Source organism: Triticum aestivum, chromosome 7B, assembly GCF_018294505.1.
Source record: "Triticum aestivum cultivar Chinese Spring chromosome 7B, IWGSC CS RefSeq v2.1, whole genome shotgun sequence".
NCBI classification, from domain to species: Eukaryota; Viridiplantae; Streptophyta; class Magnoliopsida; order Poales; family Poaceae; genus Triticum; species Triticum aestivum.
The window spans coordinates 25,285,194-25,293,333 of record NC_057813.1 but is presented as its reverse complement, the minus strand read 5'-3'; positions in this window follow the sequence as shown (position 1 = coordinate 25,293,333).

The window sequence follows — 8,140 nt, the reverse complement described above, 5'->3', positions numbered from 1 at the left end:
CGTGCCGCGTGCTCCTGCCTCCCGTGGCCGGGTGTGATGTCGCGCAGGCCTCACCTCCCCCTACTACGCCCACCGCTGGCCAGGCCATCCCTCTACTCACCCACACCCCCTGTTATTCTGCGGTGATGGCAGCCTCACACCGCAGCCGAACCAGTGAACCCTCGTACTCCTCTTTGCATGGGCATCCACTGCCGCGTCTTCCCCGGCTCCGCGTCGTCCCCTTCCTAGGCCTCGCCGTCATCCATCGCCGTGGTGCTCTCGGCGCAGTGTGGTCAATGTGGTCAACGACCGACTTCCATCGGAAGAGTACTGTACGTGGAGAGGCTGACAGCTGGGTCCACGACAGCCGCAAGGAAGTGCCTCCTTATTACGCGCAAAATAATTATTCCTCCACCCGACAGCGGGGACCCACCGTACAGGCCACCGTATTTCGCGAAAAAAATGATTCACCCCCTGAGTGCTGGGACCCACCAGCTACATCTTCGCACGCAAGGAAGTGCGTCCGAAAAAAACGATTCGCCCCCCTAACTGCTGGGACCCACCATCTACATCTTCGCACGCAAGGAAGTGCCTGACAGTCGGTAACCACTTGGTCGAAGCGTACGTAGCGTTGTCATTCTAGTCGCGAACGTGTATGTACATACTGGTCGATGTAGAGGCGCGCACATGTCTTACTAGAGGCGCGCACGTGTCGTTGTAGAGGTGCGCACGTAGGATGTACACGTATGTACAACGGCCAGGGTGCAAGAAAGTAAATACGGCCATGCACGTACATACGGGCGGGGTCTCGAACGCCTACTCGCACATATGTACGGCCAGGGCTCGTGTACATGGCTGGGTCGGAACGGAGAAACTGCGTCGGCGTCGTGTTCATGTTGAGGCAACGGAATGCGTCGTGTTCATCGGGAGGCAACAGAATGCGTCGTGTTCATCAAGAGGCAATAGAATGCGTGGGAGCCAACCGGCTTGGACGGAACATGAGATGGAAACGAGGCCTGGCGTACCGCAGAATGGAGGAAACGACCTTGTGTTTGACCGACCACGTTCGAAACAGGATCCTGTTCATCAGGAGGGGTCTGGCATACTGCAAAACGGAGGAAACGGACCTCCTACGGTCGAAACAGGGGTCCTGTTGATCAGGAGGGGTGTGGCATACTGCAAAACGAAGGAAACGGACTTGTGTTGGAGTGTTACGGTCGAAACGGGGGTCATGTTCATCGGGAGGGGTGTGGTGTACCGCAAAATGGGACTCCACGGGATACTGTTCATCTCCACCGTCGACCTCCTCCAACCTCCACGGGCTACTGTTCATCCACCGTCGACCTCCTCCAGCCTCGACCTGCGACAGTTCATCCACGGGCTCCTATTCATCCAGCCTCCACCGCGCGCTACTCCACCGGCTACTGTTCAACCACCCCTCTCCACGGGCTCCTGTTCAACCACCCCTCCACGGGCTACTATTCATCCACCCCTCCACCATCTACTGTTCATCCAGCCCTCCACAGGGTCCTGTTCTTCCAGCCCCAACCGGCTCGATCGATCGGGGTCTTGTTCATCCAGAGGCAATGCCACGGGGTCCTGTTCATCCACCCCCACCGCTCACTATTCATCCAACCCCCCCTCCCGCAACGCTCACTGTTCATCCAGAGGCAGCATCGATCGGCTTTAGTTAGCAGCAGTAGCAAAGGAATCGCTCGATCGGGTTCAGTTAACAGCTATCAATCGATCGCTTGGGTTCAGTAACACGTAGCCTGCAGTGCCATCGCTCGGGTTCAGTTAGAGCCCAACGCCTCGCTCGGATTCCGTTAGAGCCAACACCTCGCACACACGTGCGTACGTGTACAAGAGAAACGCGCATCGCTCGGCCCCCGACCACCCACCGTAACCGGGAACTCGCAGAAATTTTCCTCGCCCTCGCTTCTACCACTGTTTTTTTCGTCATGGACGGCCCAAAGAATGTCATGCAGCTGCGTCTCCGGCCCGCCCAGGACGAAAAGCCCATTTTCTGTCATGATTTTTTGTCATAGAAGTAGGATCCCACCACATCTATGATGATACCGGGTTTTGTCACAATTATCGTCATAGAAGTGTCATAGGTATGACAGAAAAAGAATTGGTTCGGCCCAAAATATCACGGATGTGTCTTTTTTTTTTAGTGGATGAAACCTTTGGGAGCGATCTATTTGGAACAAATGCTAACCAGGAGACTTGGAGTGGACGTCAAGTAGAGAACGAGGCGGCCACGAGGGTGCCCGGCGCGCCCTATGGGGGTGGGCACGCCTCCCACCCTCGTGGGCTCCTCGTGGCTCCACCGACCAACTTCTTCCTCCTATATATATCCATGTACCCCGAGAACATCCAGGAGCACCACGAAAACCTAATTCCACTGCCACAACCTTCTGTATCCGCAAGATCCCATCTTGGAGCCTTCGCTAGCGCTCCGTCGAAGGGGGAATCGACCACGGAGGGTCTCTACATCATCTCTAAGGCCTCTCCAATGAGTTGTGAGTAGTTTACCACAGACCTTTGGGTCCATAGTTATTAGCTAGATGGCTTCTTCTCTCTCTTTGAATCTCAATACAAAGTTCTCCTTGATCTTCTTGGAGATCTATTCGATGTAACTCTTTTTGCGGTGTGTTTGTCGAGATCCGATGAATTGTGGGTTTATGATCAAGTTTATCTATGAGAAATAATTGAATCTTCTCTGAATTCTTTTATGTGTGATTGGTTATCTTTGCAAGTCCCTTCAAATTATCAGTTTGGTTTGGCCTACTAGATTGATCTTTCTTGCAATGGGAGAAGTGCTTAGCTTTGGGTTCAATCTTGCGGTGTCCTTTCCCAGTGACAGCAGGGGCAGCAAGGCACGTATTGTATTGTTGCCATCGAGGATAAAAAGATGGGGTTTATATCATATTTCTTGAGTTTATCCCTCTACATCATGTCATCTTTCTTAATGCGTTACTCTGTTCTTATGAACTTAATACTCTAGATGCAGGCAGGAGTCGGTCGATGTGTGGAGTAATAGCAGTAGATGCAGAATCATTTCGATCTACTTGTTGCGGACGTGATGCCTATATACATGATCATGCCTAGATAATCTCATAACTATGCACTTTTCTATCAATTGCTTGACAGTAATTTGTTCACCCACCGTAATACTTATGCTATCTTGAGAGAAGCCACTAGTGAAACCTATGGCCCCCGGGTCTATATTTTATAATATAAGTTTCCAATCTACTTTTATTTGCATCTTTTACTTTCCAATCTATATCATAAAAATACCAAAAATATTTATATTATCTTATTATCTCTATCAGATCTCACTTTTGCAAGTTACCGTGAAGGGATTGAAAACCCCTTTTATCGTGTTGGTTGCGAGGTTCTTGTTTGTTTGTGTAGGTACGAGGGACTTTTGAGGAGCCTCCTACTGGATTGATACCTTGGTTCTCAAAAACTAAGGGAAATACTTACGCTACTTTGCTGCATCACCCTTTCCTCTTCAAGGGAAAACCACGCAGTGCTCAAGAGGTAGCACTTTGCTGAAATGATTAGACCTATCTTTTTGCGTATGCATTTGACTGATATGCTTAAAATGTATCCTTATGCTAAGTACATGAAAGATATTGTTACCAATAAAAGAAAGATATCGGAAGCTGAAATTTCCACCATGCTCGCTAATTATAATTTTAAGGGTGGAATACCAAAGAAACTTGGAGATCCAGGAGTACCAACTACACCATGCTCCATTAAAAGAAACTATGTTAAAACTGCTTTATGTGATCTTGGAGCCGGCGTTAGTGTTATGCCTCTCTCTTTATATCTTAGACTTGAATTGAATAAGTTGACACCTACTGAAATATGTTAGCAAATGGCCGATAAATCAACTACTATACCTGTCGGTATTTGTGAGGATGTGCCTGTTCTGGTTGCAAATGTTACTATCTTAATGAACTTTGTTATTCTTGATATTACCGACGGCGATAGTATGTCGATTATCCTCGATAGACCCTTTTTGAATACTGCAGGGGCTGTAATTGATTGCAACAAAGGCAATGTCACTTTTCATGTTAATGGTAATGAGCATACGGTACACTTTCCGAGGAAACAACCTCAAGTTCACAGTATCAATTCTATTGGAAAAATTCCATCAGTTATTATTGGAGGTTTTGAATTCCCTCTTCCTACTGGCAAGAAGAAATATGATATTCTTATTGTTGGGGATGTACATATCCCAAGTTGAGGTAACCTAGTGTTATTCAAAATTTCTCCGATTTCATGCGATTCAGAATGAGTTGTTAACAAGACTTGATTAACCTTGTTAGTGGATTTCTTTTGATGAGCATGAGATGGATGAAGTTAGAAAGCACAACTCTCTATACCTCCTTTTACTTTCTGTTATTTAGATTAAACAAAGCAAAAATAGTATTTTTTTGTCTGTTTTCTGATTTATCCATGCAATAAAAAATACACCGAAATTAAAAGTTCTCCAAATGCCCTGAAAATGAAATATGATTTTTTCTAGAACATTCGAGAATGTTTGGCACTGAGAACACACCAGAGGGGGCAACCACCTGGCCACGAGGGTCCAGGGCACGCCCCCCTGCCTTGTGGGCCCCTGGTGGCCTCCCTCCACTTATTCCTGCACCCACACACTTATTCTTCCTCCCAAAAAAATCACCAACCAGCTCAAGCATGAGCTCTATCTCATCTTGCTGCCATTTTTGATCTCCTTGCTCAAAGCTCCACTCACAAAACTACTTCTGGGGATTCTTCTTTGGTATGTGACTCCTCCAATGGTCCAATTAGTTTTTGTTCTAATGCTTTATTCATTGCAAATTTGTAGTGCCTAGGTGAACTTGTTGAACTTGCATGTCAAATTTATATGGTCCCAAGTAGTTTTAATGCATGATATAGTCTCTAGGCACTTGTGGGAGTAGTTGCTTTCAATTTTGTTGAGTTTGGTTCACCTTTTTTTGTGTTTAGAGGAAGAAATATGCTTAGGAAAGTATACCAAGGTGGTTCTTCAAGGAAGCAAGGACCCAGGCCCGCAATACGTGAGCAGGACGATGAACTACCGAGGGAAGCTCAAATACGTGGCCTTGTGAATGGCTGCCAGAGGAGTTTATGTTCCAAGCAGACATCAAGGATGAATTTGATGCATATGTGCATAATGCTGATCTTGAGGACTTCATTCTAGAAAAGTGCCCTCAATATTACCACTTAACTGATTCCTTTGTGAGGAGGTTTAAATTTACATCTTCACGCAACTCTCACACTGTCCTATTTGATCTTTATAATAAATCATATGCCATGGACCTAGAAGATTTTAATACTGCTTGTAAACTCCCGCAGTGGGGAAATGTTAGGGAACCTCGTAAATATGAATATAAAGACTTTCTTGCTAGTATCACTGTGGGTGAATCCAGAGAAATCACACAAGCTACCATAGGGAGCATTCATTTCCCCTCCATACATTATTTTGCTCTCATTATAGGTAGATGCATTAACGGTAAGGATGAAGCTTGTCACATGTGCGTTCCTGATCTTAGTGTCCTCAAGAGTGTTGTATTAGGTGATAAACAATATAACTTGGGGGCTATTGTTGCATGTAGGCTACATCTTAATGGTACATGTGGAGATTTGTTTGGTGGGATTTATGCAACTCGTGTAGCTAATTATCTTGGTGTACCCATACATGGAAGTGATATGGAGTTGCCTCCCACTTATCTAGATTATGATGCCATGGTTCGTCATCAGTTTCTTGAGAGGAATGAACAGTTCCTCCAATACCGACTAATCTTTGACAGACGTCGCACTGTCCATGTTGCTCTCCCTGCTCCTAGTTTCTTTGACTTTTAGGAAAAAAGAATATATATTATAACCACGGAGGAGGCGAACGAGTACGAAAGGAGGACGTAGGCAGCCCGCCTCCAAGCGGCAGCTCATGAGGCAATGGCTGCTGCATCTCAGTACGACCCCAACTACAACTTTGATACATGGGCATAGACCAACTTAGGCCAAAAGCCTAAGCTTGGGGGAGTATGTATTTCTCACCGACCTTACATTCATGTTCACACACTCATTCCAGTTGTTGATGCTCATACTTTTTCATTGTACTATCCATGCTAGTTTATTTTCTTTCCTTGTTTTCTTCTTGTATGTTTGAATAACCTTAAGAAAACAAACAAAAAAAAAGTTGTAGCTTTTAGCTAGTTTGTTCTCCATGCCTATAGTAGTAATAATTAAAAGAAAACTCAAAAAGATTTCTCGTTCTTCTTTTGCTTGTTGGGAGCTTTCCCGTGTAAATAGTTTTATTTCTTTTCTTTTCCGTGGGGGTCGAGAGGAGAAGATCATGATGAAAATGGTGAGTGTCTCTCATATGCATTGTTGTTGATTTAACCAAGAGCCCATATTACCTTGTGTTCTCCCTTGAATTTAATGCTTGCAGATTCCAACTTAGTCCAATGCACGTGCACTATTATTATTATCCACACCATTCGGTCGTGCGAGTGAAAGGCAATGATGACAATATATGATGGACTGATTGATATGAGAGAAGCTGGTATGAACTCGACCTCTCCTATTTTTGTAAATATGATTAGTTAATCGTTCCTAATTCAGCCAATTATGAATAAACATGTTTGCAATGACAATTAGAGATTATAGTAGCTTATGACATGCTTAATTAGCTAGGAGTTTATAATGGTTTACCTTGCGTGCCAACATGCTATTAAAATGATTGTGATGTGGTGTGATAGGGTGGTATCCTCCTTTGAACGATTCGAGTGACTTGACTTGGCACATGTTCATGCATGTAGTTGAAACAAAATCAACATAGCCTCCACTATATTTATGTTCATGGTGGATTATATCCTACTCATGCTTGCACTCAGTGTTGATTAATTTTAATGCATGTTCATGACTGTTGTCACTCTCTAGTTGGTCGCTCCCTAGTCTCTTTCTAGTCTTCACTTGTACTAAGAGGGAATACTTCTTGTGCATCCGAAATACATAAACCCCAAAGTTATTCCATATGTGTCCGCCATACCTTCCTATATGCGGTATCTACCTGCCGTTCCAAGTAAATTTGTATGTGCCAATCTCTAAACCCTCAAATGAAATTCTATTTTGTATGCTCAAACATCTAATGTATCAACTAGGGTTGTCTGTATCTTCCATGCTAGGCGGGTTATTCTCACGAGGAGTGGACTCCGCTCCTCACTCACCGGAAAATGGCCGGTAACCGGGATGCCTAGTCCCAAGCTCTAATCAAATCAAAATAATTGCAAACAAAACTCCCCCAGGATTGTTGTTAGTTCGAGGCACCCGTTATTTCGAGCAAGCCATGGATTGATGATTGTTGGTCGTGGGGGGTATAAACTTTACCACTCTGTTTGGGAACCGCCTATAATGTGTGTGGCATCGAAGATATCGAGATCTCTTGGTTGTTATGTTGACAATGAAAGTATACCGCTCAACATATTATTTATCTCTATTTCAAAATCGAGCTCTGGCACCTCTACAAATCTATGCTTCCCTTTGCGAAGGGCCTATCTATTTTACTTTTATGTTGAGTCATCATCCTCTTATTAATAAGCACCCACTAGAGAGCACTGCTGTCATTTGCATGCATTACTATTAACTTATATTGAGTATGACTATGACTGGATCTCTTTTACCATGAATTACAGTGTTTAGTTAGTCCTTGATCTTCAAAGGTGCTCTACATTTATGTTGTGCGGTCTTAGAAAGGGCTAGCGAGATACCATCTTGTTATATCATATTATGATTGTTTTGAGAAATTGTTGTCATCTGAGATTTATTATTATTGCTTGCTAGTTGATTATGCCATTGATATGAGTAAACATGAGACCTAAGTGTTATTGTGAATATGGTTAGTTCATAATCTTTGCTGAAAACTTGAATGATGTCTTTACATATTTGCAACAACAAGAGCAAACAGAGTTTGTAAAAGTTTTTGTTTATCACTTTCAGTTTATCAATTGAATTGCTTGAGGACAAGCAAAGGTTTAAGCTTGGGGGAGTTGATATGTCTCCATCGTATCTACTTTTCCCAACACTTTTGCCCTTGTTTTGGACTCCAACTTGCATGATATGAATGGAACTAACCCGGACTGAC